Below are 11,824 nucleotides of genomic sequence, written 5' to 3' on the forward strand. Positions count from 1 at the left end.
AATCAAAAATCTTGATTTAGGAGACTTCCAACTGTTAATTTAACATTTATGCAAAATTTTACTTTTTTTTTAAACTGTAGATAGAGTTCTACAAACTATACTTTAGAATCATGGGACAGACCAGGATGGATGGGTATGGAGCATTACACAGATATCTAACCTTTGGCATAAGGCTCATGGAGAAGCAGTGAGCAGAATTCCCAGTAACTTCATTTGAAAAGGAGATAGCTTTAGGTACGGGCAAAGTAAGCTGCTGATTGTCTATAAAAGCACACTAATGTTGGCTGTAGGAAGATCCTTGAATGAGCAGCTAACCTCTCCTGCCCGAGTAGCCAGCACTGCTTTGTGCTTACCTCCACTTATGCACTCATCCTTTTTATTCAACATTGGGAACCTTCACTGTGAAAATGTGGTGAGACTTTTTATACCAAGAGGAGGAGTGGCTTGTAACCCAGACTGCAAACTGGAAAGAACTAGTACTTAATTCTAGTAGGAAAATTAGGTTCTGCTTGTATTGTTGGGGAAGTCAAATTGTCACAGAGGGAATTTCCCTTCACATTAGGTGCAGCAAATTAAATTCTGAAAAGCCATGAGCTAGCTGGCCATTTTGTAAGTACATCAGGGAAGAACAAATTTGATTTAACCAACTTGTCTTTGCAGAGCTTACAATTAGGGTTTTTGGTTTCATTATTGCTTTTTATTTTTTCATTATTTCAAACTGGCTACATTTGATGAAGAGTTTTTGCCTTCCTTGAAATTTTACACTGTTTTCATGGAATTACACTTTGTCAGTGAAGAGAACTCCTAGCACTCCTCCCTAGAGCTAAGGGAATATCTTGTAATGCATTTTTAAAACATATGCAAGTATGGTTGTAAAGAATTGCCAATCTACAAAGTAATAAAAAGAATATGGTGCATAGTATTGTATCACTTACAAAAAATGAATAATTTCAGCTGAAGCGCTCCATCCAGTTTTGGTCGCCATGCATTAAACAAGCTAAAGAGAACACAAGAAAGACCCACAACACTTAAGAGGCTTGATTTCCAGAACAGAAAAAAGGATTCAGGTTTCCATAGTTAGGCATGTTAGGCAAGACTAGGGAGAGCATGACTATAAAGTTCAAACATGCAGAAAAGTGAAATAAAGAATTCCATTGTCCTCCATATCAACCAAAGGCCAGGCAGAGAGCAAATCCCTTATTTTAAAAAAACAGAAGTCTGCATAAGACATTAGGGAAAAAATTCCATCCAGGATTATATTTAAGCACTAGGACATGTCAATTAAGAAAATAGTAGGATCTTCAGTGACTGCTTTCAAAACATTATAGGATGAACAAACACTGGAGACAGTCTAGCTATATTTAATCTTATCTGCAGCCAAAATATGTCTCAGTCTGGAGTAAACAGGGACAGCATCAAAAATGTATATCCCTGTATTTCAAGACCAAGCAGAACCATTGCAGTTATCTCTTCTGAATTTCTGCATAAAGGAGGCTGGGAAATTCCAGAAGATGAATATTGCATTAAACAATGGAATCTAGATGAATCAGGAGACCAAAAAAAAAAAAAAAAAAAAAAAAAAAACCAAAAAACCCTACTACTAAAGTTTAGCAAAAAAAAAATATGAATTTTAGACTCAGTGGTATGTAACTGAGTCTCTGGAAAAAATATAGGAAAATATCATCTGACAAAGTATTTACTTATTTTATTTCTAGATACTTATGAAATGAACAGATAAGCAACTCATGCCAAATCACTCAGTGGGAAAATAGAGCTTGTGAATTTAGTTAGGAGTCTGACACTATATGACCCGATATTTTTATAAGTAAATTAAAAAATATCCTCAACAGCTACAAATAATTTGTTGTGTAAGTTTGTGTTCTGCTGTGGGCTTGGACCCTGAAAAATATTTTCATCAAAGATGATGAACCACAGAATATCTTTAGAGGTAACTATTGCAACAGGCTGCCCAGTGACATAGTGGAGTCAGCATCCCTGACTATTTTTTTATTTAAAAAATAAAAGTGGGTGTGGCACTTGGGGACAGCTTAGTGGTGAACAGGACAGAGCTAGGTCAATGGCTGGACTCAAAGAGGTTTCTCCCAACTCTAAAAATTCTATAATTCTATGAAAGACTGAAAATGCTTTGGAGAATACAGTTTTAAGAATTTTAAAATACCCAGACAAACTGCAGAAACATCTAGAAAAATATTACAGTTTAGTTTAGGACAAATAGCATATATAACATTTCAGGAGAAATTGCCATGACAAATAGAAGATTGAAAGTAAATGAAGATACAGCAGTTCTAAAAAATAAAAAGAAAAAAGAAAGGAAGAAAAAACCATCGGTATCTGAATAAATTAAAGATAAACATAAATCAGTGTTGCCATCATCTTAGGGGAAAAAAACACCAAGCAAACAAGTGTATAAATAGGAATTTTATATGCAGGATTTTAGAGTCCAGACATAGGCCACATATTTAAAAAAGATATTGGGAAAATTCTAATGGAGTGAATAAAATAAGACATAGAGAAAAATACTAGAAAAAAATGTTTTCAGTTATAAGTGATGTTTTAAAGAAGACATCAGAAAAGTGCAGATGTATTGGTCTCCAAGTTTACTGATGACAAGATTCAAAGAAGAAAAAGTGAGCTATTACACAAACTTTCTAATATAAATATGGAATATAATTCTAATGAAAAGTCTGGAATTTTCATTAGTGGAAGGCTTTGGAAACTTTTTTTCAAAACACTCAATGAACTCAGAGGGGACTGCTTAAGAATATCGGACCGTTTGGGGCATTTCCAAATCTATTTATATATTTCTGAATGTAAGTTGGTTTTCAAAGGATTTTACATTTTATACTTACATATTTTCCTGCATTACTTGCCTGCCAATCTTCTGATAAATAGAGATATTGATTCCAATTTAGTTGTGAGAAAAGTGGTCCTAAAAATCTAAATAAAGTCCGTGGCTACCTTTAGGAAATTATTCCACTCCAGATGGACTGAAAAATTGTTGAGAAACCATTTCCTTAAAAACGACAATAAAGGAGGGTGTGAAGTCATCTACAAGACAATGAGGGCAGTTTTCTAGTTTCAGAGTCTAACTGAAAATGCAACTGTAGATTGAGCACTGCATAATATAATTGCTAGCAAGGACATAAAGAACAAGCCTAAACAGTTTGTATTAGTCAATACAAATCACCAATATTTTAATTTAGATTAAAACTTTTTTCAGAAACACTCTCTCTGGAGATGTGTTTGGTGTTAAACCGTGGCTCTCCTGAGTTGCAGCTGACTGTACGGGCTCTAAGGAAGCAGCTGCAGCTACTGTGATTTCCTGAACATGTAATTTCTGACAACTTCCCTTTTCTACCACTATTCCATTTTCTGTTGGGATACAAGGGGCACAGGGAGGAAGCTGGTTACATTGGTTTTTCCAGTTGTAGCACTCCAATAAAGAGCCTCAGAACTGAGCTGAGAGTTGCTATATATCTATATTAATATATTTAAATTTGGAAGTAACTAATTCAATATAAGATGCTAAAAAGATCGTCCTTTTGGAAAAATTGGAAATTATTCTTGCCTTGGGCTTGTAGTGAAGATGAGCCTTCGTGCAAAATCCAAACTTCTCAAAATCTACCAACAGGTCCACATGTAGCTAGCATTCATAATACCAGCATGTATTTTTAACTCCTTCTAAGTCTTGCACAGGATTTTCCAGTCCCTGTTCCAGTTCATTTCATTTTCCAGTTCATTTTTTTCAACTAACACCAATGAACAGTGAGCTTTCAAGCTCATTAATGGAAGCCTGATGACTACTTTCTCAGGTATGAAATTATATACATTATGGAAGATAGCTGCCTTGTCACTTAAAAAAATAATAAGAAACGGAGGATTATTCTACCATAAAGGAAGTAACATCCCACTCAAAAAGACCAGTTGAAGATACCTATGTGCTGATCACTTAACATGGTTATTCCTTCATTCTTGTCGGAAGGTTAAGATCCATCTACAACATATTTGTCCTTCTGAAGGGTCACATGGAACAAGAAAAACAGAACAAACACCTTTGCATATTATATATGAAAGTTCTGCTAATGCAGCCCTCTGGACAAAAAAAAAAAAAAAAAAAAAAAAAACAACCAAAAAAACCACACCTCCAACACTTTTTTGTTTCCCTGTTTTTCTTCATTCTTCCACATGAAGTAAAACTTTGGCAGAGAATATGTGTGTTTACCCTTCCCTTCTTAACATCATTTCAATGCAATATAAATGGAGTAGAGGAAAGCACCTGAATATGATACAATCATTTTTCTTGTTTCTTGGCAGCAAAGGGAATTTTCTTACTATTCCATCTGTCTGGAGAAGAAAAAAAAAGCCCACCATAATAAATTAACAGTCAGATGAAGTTTATATAGTGCTGACTTTTTCAAAGTCACATAAGGATGGCCAGATGGAGTCTGCAGGAATTACTTTAAGGAGAACTGACCAGAACAGAAAAGACAAGTATTAACATTTTTTGTCAAGTATTTTATGTAATGCCCCAGGCCTGAAGTCTCCCAGTGCTGCAAGTTACTCTTTCACAAGAACATGAAAAGATAAAACTGTACACCATCTAAACGCAATGTATCCTTTCATAAGCTTGACAAATTCTGCAACGTTTCCCATAGCTGCTGCCTTCTCAAGCAAGGTGGAGCACACTGGTATAACATTCCTGGAATTTCAGATGTGTATGGGAACAGATGAGCTTTCAGCTTCTCATCAGTTCACCTTATCTGGGGCCACCTTTGACAGGCTCTGTGCTATACCCAGACAAAGTGGCAGTGACTTTTGCCTCCATAAACACTGTGATAATGCCAAGCCCTTTCAGTTCTTCATGGTGCAAATGGTTCTGCTGCCTGGGCAAGACTGTGCCAAAAATCTAGGGAAAACAATTAGAGACAGTGTGGAAGGTCTGGGAGGAGATGTCTCTGCCTGAACTGAAAAAAAATTCCACATCCCTCTCAGGTTGTCTCACCCTTCATCGATCACACACCACCCTCTGTACCCACAGCTTAAGAAATATCTGTATTGTAAGAGATAATACTGACAGCACCTAGCTCTGGCATCATAATGTTGTTAGTAACTGTATACACGGTTAGCCACAGTTCCTGCTACTCAGATTAAAAAAAAAAAAAAATCCTGATAAGGCTAATGACTGCAAGTGTCTCTGGATAAAAATCCCACCAGGCATTATGATCCATCTTCACTCTGGAAGGAATGCAAACCTTCCTCTTGCTCAGTCCCACAAACTTCCTGACAAATTTCAAGTATGAAAGCATTTGAATTTCATTACATGGAAGATGTACTGGAGTCCTGTGTACCATATCTGTCATTGTGACAATTTTTAATGCCAATATGAAACTCTAAATAAATTTCTGGCATCTGATTTCCAAATACACATGCATTTTTTTTTTAACTTAAGCTTCCCCATTTCATTATTTAAAAGGTTTAGAAGTTTTATATTATTTCCTCAATTTCATACTAAGATCAAAACATTACCCTCCATTCCAAACTGACAAATACCCTTTAACTAAATAAACAGCAATCAACTACAAAGTGTAAAGTAGAAAGTTATACATGGACTGACAAGGCAGAAGACTAAACAGTTCATTTGGAGCACTTCTACTGTATCTGCTGACTTAACATTTTTAGCCATTTTGTTACAAGAAGAAAAATGTAATATTTTATCATAAAAGCATTATGCATGCTGCATAACTTACACAGCAGCAGCCAAGTGTTCCCATTGTGCTTTTATCCTCATAAAAGCACCACATTGTCAGAACACAAACTTTCCAGCATACAAGCTTTTTTGAGCAGGAATATTTCCCACATTGGAGCCCTAAACAGACATATTTATGTCACTACAAACACTCTCTGCAGTTAACACTTTGTTATAAAGACTCCTTGCAAGTCAAGTATCCTCAAAGAGATAGTATTCAGATGAAGTTCTCTGCAGAAAACTTGGTCCAGGAGGATTTAACTTGTCTCTCCATCTGAGGGAGATGAGAGTGCATTTATGTAATCAAACACAGTCCTTAGGACTGACCCCATAGTTCAGGAAATGGCCTTAGCAGTTCACCAAATATATCTAAATCTGAAAGAAAAATTTCTAGCTTTTACATTTGGGCTGAGAGTAGCCTGAACCGTGGTACCCAGACTCAGGGCTGAGCTAAGAAGGACCTTGCCTGAAGGGAACCAGAATTAAATCCTCAGAGATCTTTTTCTCTAGGTCTAATATAGGTTTCTATTTCACTGCATATAATCTTGCATTGACACAACTCATGCAGACCAAGTCACCTGAAGTGATACAGTTCCACCCTGACTTGTAAACAACAATTGCCAGAAGAGAGAAGTGGGCCTCTTGTCAGCCTTCACCAGCAAAGCACTGGTGTTTCCTGGACTGCCACTTCACTACTCGATTGTATCTAGTTCCCAACATCCTTTCCCAAGCAAGCAAAGAGAAAACCCAAAGGGCAATGCTCCCTGCCCCAGCTGTACAAGAGTCTGCACTCCCCCGCAGCAAGGCGACCTCCACTTGTGGACATGCAGCATTTCTTTTTTTTTTTTCCACAAGCTTGAACTGAATGTTGCTCATGAGCAGAAAAGCACATAAAGCTCCTGAGCCTAAGGCTGCAGTGCATCTGTCAGAGCAGAGCTAAAATAAGGTTCAATATTTTGGCTTTCCTGTACTGTACAAGATTATTTGGCACTGTGCTTTCCGAGTTTGTGAGGTCAGCCTTCAATGTTGCTTTGTTATTATGTGGATTTAAGAAGTCAGTTTAAGGTCTTCTGAGCTTTTAATTTTGGAACATTGTTTTGCTATCCATCCACACCCTTCCAAACAAAATGAAAGCAGCACAGCAAATATTCAGTGAGAATCACAACTCTATCTGTGCGTGCCACAGGGAGATGAAAATCTCCTTTCAGCTTGAGTATTCATCATGGAGATGCCTGTAAGCTCCAGATACATTTCCCAGGCATTTAAGACTTGCAAATTATAAAACTTTTCTCTGAATCTTTCATACAACTATGACTCTATTAGAACTGCTTCAAAAGGTGCTTTTTAAAGCTAAAGATGAGGAACTTGCACATACCATCTTCAGTTGAAATATCTGAGCTCCTGAAGCACTCCCTTCTCAGACAGATTGTGTAATGAGTTTTTTACATGTATATAATAAAAAATATATTTTAAGTTGCTGTTTTAAAACCAGCAGTGTTGGTGTTGTAATGCAGACCATAATCACTTTCAGAGAGCAAATAAATGCCTATGAGGTTAAGTATTGACTTTAAGGATGGCAGAACATGACCTTACACCTCATTCATATGTTATCAAGCTGCACGGTGAGTCACTAAGCAATTTACTTCTTTGTTTGCCAGTACAAAAGCACTAATGAAAAAATATCCCACTGAAATTCTTTTCTGTTAAGAATATGCCAGCTGCTGGAAGCAGTGTTGTCCATCAGCCTACTGAGCTACTCTATTTGAACTTCTGGCTTGGTATTGCACACCAGTTTCTGCCATTTCAGGAAGACTGTATAGCAAAAGTTAAGATTTCTCGCTCACCACAAGAGAGAACTTGCACTTTCATTTCAGGGACATTTGAGATAGATCTGTTGACTGTTTTCAAGGAAAAATCTTGAGTATACCATATAAGTATATAATATAGAACACCTATAGCATCAATAGAATTTTATTTGTTAAATTTGCTGGATATTTTCTTATTCCATTTTAATCTGATTTGAACAGCATTACATTTTTTTAACTATCTTCATACATGTCAAAATACAAAAGAGAACATAATATCTATTATGCAGTCACTGAGTTCTTGAATATTTTGGTTAGCTCTACAGGACTTTTTAACACAAAATATATTAAAATCACAAGAATCCATTACTATATGAGATTCAAAGCCAGATTTCCATGGCTGCTGTCTTTTATGCTGTGTTGGCACAAACCTCGATATTACTCTAACTACAATCCTATTTCAAAACACTTCCAGAGGCAACATCAGTACTATTTTGGATGACAAATGACTTTCTTAAAATGCCTCTCATTGAGCCAATTAAATCTTAAAATCCATTTCTTCACAAATGTATCTTTTTAACAGTGTTATAAATGCAAAGGCAAATTTCAGGTTAATAAATGACAATTTATTAACAACAGAATATCGAGCACCTGAAAAAGAGAAAAACCACAAAAATAGGAAATTGTCAGCGCCGCGCTGGGTGGATAGAGGTCCGCACCGATGTACAAGACGCCCTAGTCCACGCCCGTGCAGCTTTCAGTCCACCGTTTTATAGGATTTTTCTGCCCTTAGGCAGTCCAGGTGTCCAAGGTGGGTTGAATAGTCCGGATTTCTTTTCGATGGCCCTCCCGGATCTCATCAAGTCTAGTTGTCTCATTCCGGGAAGGCTCCTTTCTTATGTCAATTCCAAGAGTCTGTCTTATGTTGATTTCATTCCGCTTGTGGCACCAGAAGGTTGATGAGATTGGCATCGTCGTCAGGAAGGAATTTCTCCTTGCCTTGGCGAGGAAGTGATTCTTATCAGGGTTGGCCAGTGTCTTTGTCTAAGTTGATGATCTTCGTCCTGTCTTTGTAACTGAGATTAGCAGGCTGAGAGAGAACGGTTACCCTTCTACTGGATTTTACAATTTTACTTTAGCTTTATTTCATTATACATTGAATTATTATTTTATACACGAATTTTTACCCTATTTTTATCACAACAGTGTTATTTTGCCTACAGGAATAGGACTATTATTGAAGTGAACTGGCATGTTTGTTAGCTGAATTTCCATTTACTGAAACAACAGGGCCTTACAAGGTCCTAGGGAACTTTCTGACCCTGAAACAGTAGAGGCCTTTACAGGCAGTCCTCTCCTCTGCTCACCTGCTTTCTTGACTCCAGAGTCTGGGAAGAGATGCTATTTTTAATCAGTTTTCATGCCTTAAGCCAAGACAGAACATTTCCTCTTTTTTTTTTTTTTTTTTTTTTTTTTTTTTTTTTTTTTTTGAGTATGCATTAGTTACGCTAGTTTTTAGCAGAGAGATTAAGCTAGATAAAAAGGAATTTATTGCCAACTACACTGAATATTTGGCACCAGCTACCCTAACCAACAAATTTTGTGTTGAGCTGTTAAATAATCTCTTGTCCTACTTCTCCATATGTGAGCCTAGAAATACCTATCTGAGATTATCCTTTTCAGATGTAATCTTCAGTGACCCAAAATAATGAAAGAGAAACATTGTCTTTCTGATTCCTGGGGCCTTTATTCTTCCTTGTCCCCAGATAACATCGTCTTGAGTTCATACTTCAGTAACTGTTTTCCAGAAGCCTATGGATTCAAATAATCATAGGGTCTTCCTAAACCAAAGAAAAAAAGTTCACACTGTAGAGGTAGCAGAAAAATTCAACACTGCACTGTAATTTAAATTCTCTGTGCTATTCTTAGCCTTGGAGTGATATTCTGAACAGCTCTTCAGCCTCTAAAGGAAATGCTTCATTATTTCTTTGATGGTTGCCAAACTGTCTACTACTTTGATGGTAGACTGACTGTCTACTACTGTCTTTACTACCCTGGAGGTAACTGCATACAGGGGAAAAAAAATAAAACCCCAAAAAAAAACCCCAATCAAACAAAAACCCCCAAAAATCCAAACAACAACAAAATAGAGACAAAATACAGAGAAAGATAACATGATATTCATGATCAAAGCAGAATGGACATTTTGTGTTTCAATTTCACAATGAACAGAGTACTCAGTAGCACTGAAAATTTATAACTGGTTTTATCCTTTTCTTAAAAGCACAACCCCTTTAAGAATATTATATAGTTTTATATAGGTTTTTTAGCAGTATGCTAAAATACAGCTAAAAATAAACACAGCGATAGACAATAAAGAAATGAAAAACAGTCTGAAGCAGTATCCACCTAATAACTACATGCTAAATGCATATTTTTCTTAGTTCTTTTAAATTGTAATTCCTGTGCAAACCGTAAGCATGGCACATCTCCTAATCCTTATATTTTTCTATCCTAATCTATAGGAGTTCTTATACGCAGTTCAAAACCACAACAGCTCAGTGCTTCACTGTATAATGTTACTATGCCTATGCTTTGCACTGTCTCACCAGGAGTGTTTCATCCCTATAATATGAACATCCTTCATCTGAATTACATGGAACAAATTATGTTGCCCTAACTCAGAATAGGTTGGTCCTCAATGACATGAACTAGGGTTCCCACACCAAGGTAACTGGAGTCTTTTCCCAATGGCAGTGGACTTTCAACCGTATTTCTACTTACCAAAATAAAATTAAACATGTGATGGTGGTACTGTCATTAATGAAAGGTGTAGGAAATGTACCATATTTCTCTGAGTGGGAACTGGGAATCTGCAAGAATTCAGGCTCCCATCTGCAGCCCATAATGACTGGCAAACAATTCTGCAATTTTTCACTGCAGCTGCAACCAGCCCTGAAAAAATATTCTCATATTTAACAAGTTCGGAAAATTACAATTCTCAACCAATTGCTCTGTTTGGCTGCCCCAAATAGGCCATCTGGGTTTGCAGAGAAATTCAAAATCAAATGGCTAAAGTTGATAAAGTTTTCAAAATATGGTTCCAGTAATCAAAAATATTTAGTAACATTGTTGTCTCTTTCTGGAATTAATCTCTGCAATGAACTCTTTCCTTGACACTCCTGGTTGTGAATATGTTTTTGAAAACAAGAGACATTTACTAACATGAGGTAGAACTGTCAAAACCTATGAGATCATATGATCTTGTAACAGAAAACAGAAAAATTGTTTATATCCATGTAATTCATTGGGGAAGAAAATACTTGGTAGGGTCCTAAAAGACAAATTTAAATTTAAATCCCCTCCAATGAATATAATTTTTTGCATTTATTTTTCTCCTAATCACTAATAACATTCAGAAAGTTTCCCCTATCTAGCTGAAGATACTTTCCTTAAATGTTACAAGAGATTGGCTATGTGTGAAATAGCATTAGTTTCTATTTAGCTTTCAGAGGTTACTAATAATGTAAGGTAATGGGAAAATCTACAGTGAAGATTCCAAATTCTGATAAACAAACCAGAGTCTTCCTATGCCAGAGGCAGTCAGAAGGATGCACAACTACTTCACTGACTGTAGTGGGAGATCCTCCATCAGACATCAACAGTTCAGCATCAATTTTCTGCATTTAGTGGTTATTGATAAATGAAACTTCCTGTTAATGAGCTGACTGAAAATAACCTGCAACTGTGTACAGTATGCCAGCTAACCAGTGACACTAAGGCACCTGGTTCCAGACCATAGAGACAAGTGCTTCCAAGCAAAATCTATTCTCTTGAATGGGGTCTGCTTCTGCTGATCTGACTGGGTTCCTTCTGTAGGAAGGAATCACACTGCGTGCTTAAAGGTAGCTAGAATTGACAGAGATTTTTGTCTTTTAGAAATTTATACTGATCTCAAGCCATGCCTTTTCACATAGACAGCTTGGAACAGACCCGGAAACCATAAAAAGCCCATCATAGTCAATGACAGCCTCACATCTATAATCTTCAAAGACTCATAAAACTGGAACAAATGATTCATGGTTCCTATTGCGGCATCCTAATCATATAAAACTCAGTTCTACATGGTTTGGGAGCAAAGTGAAACTTCACAGTTATGAACAAGTTGTGCTAAAAGAGTTTGAATTTATTCAAGCCCTAAACTTGTATTCGAAGGTTGTAGTTTTGAATGCAAACCCACACTCCCTCAACA

The sequence above is a fragment of the Zosterops lateralis genome, assembly GCF_965231275.1.
Source record: "Zosterops lateralis genome assembly, chromosome: Z".
In the NCBI taxonomy this organism is placed as follows: Eukaryota; Metazoa; Chordata; class Aves; order Passeriformes; family Zosteropidae; genus Zosterops; species Zosterops lateralis.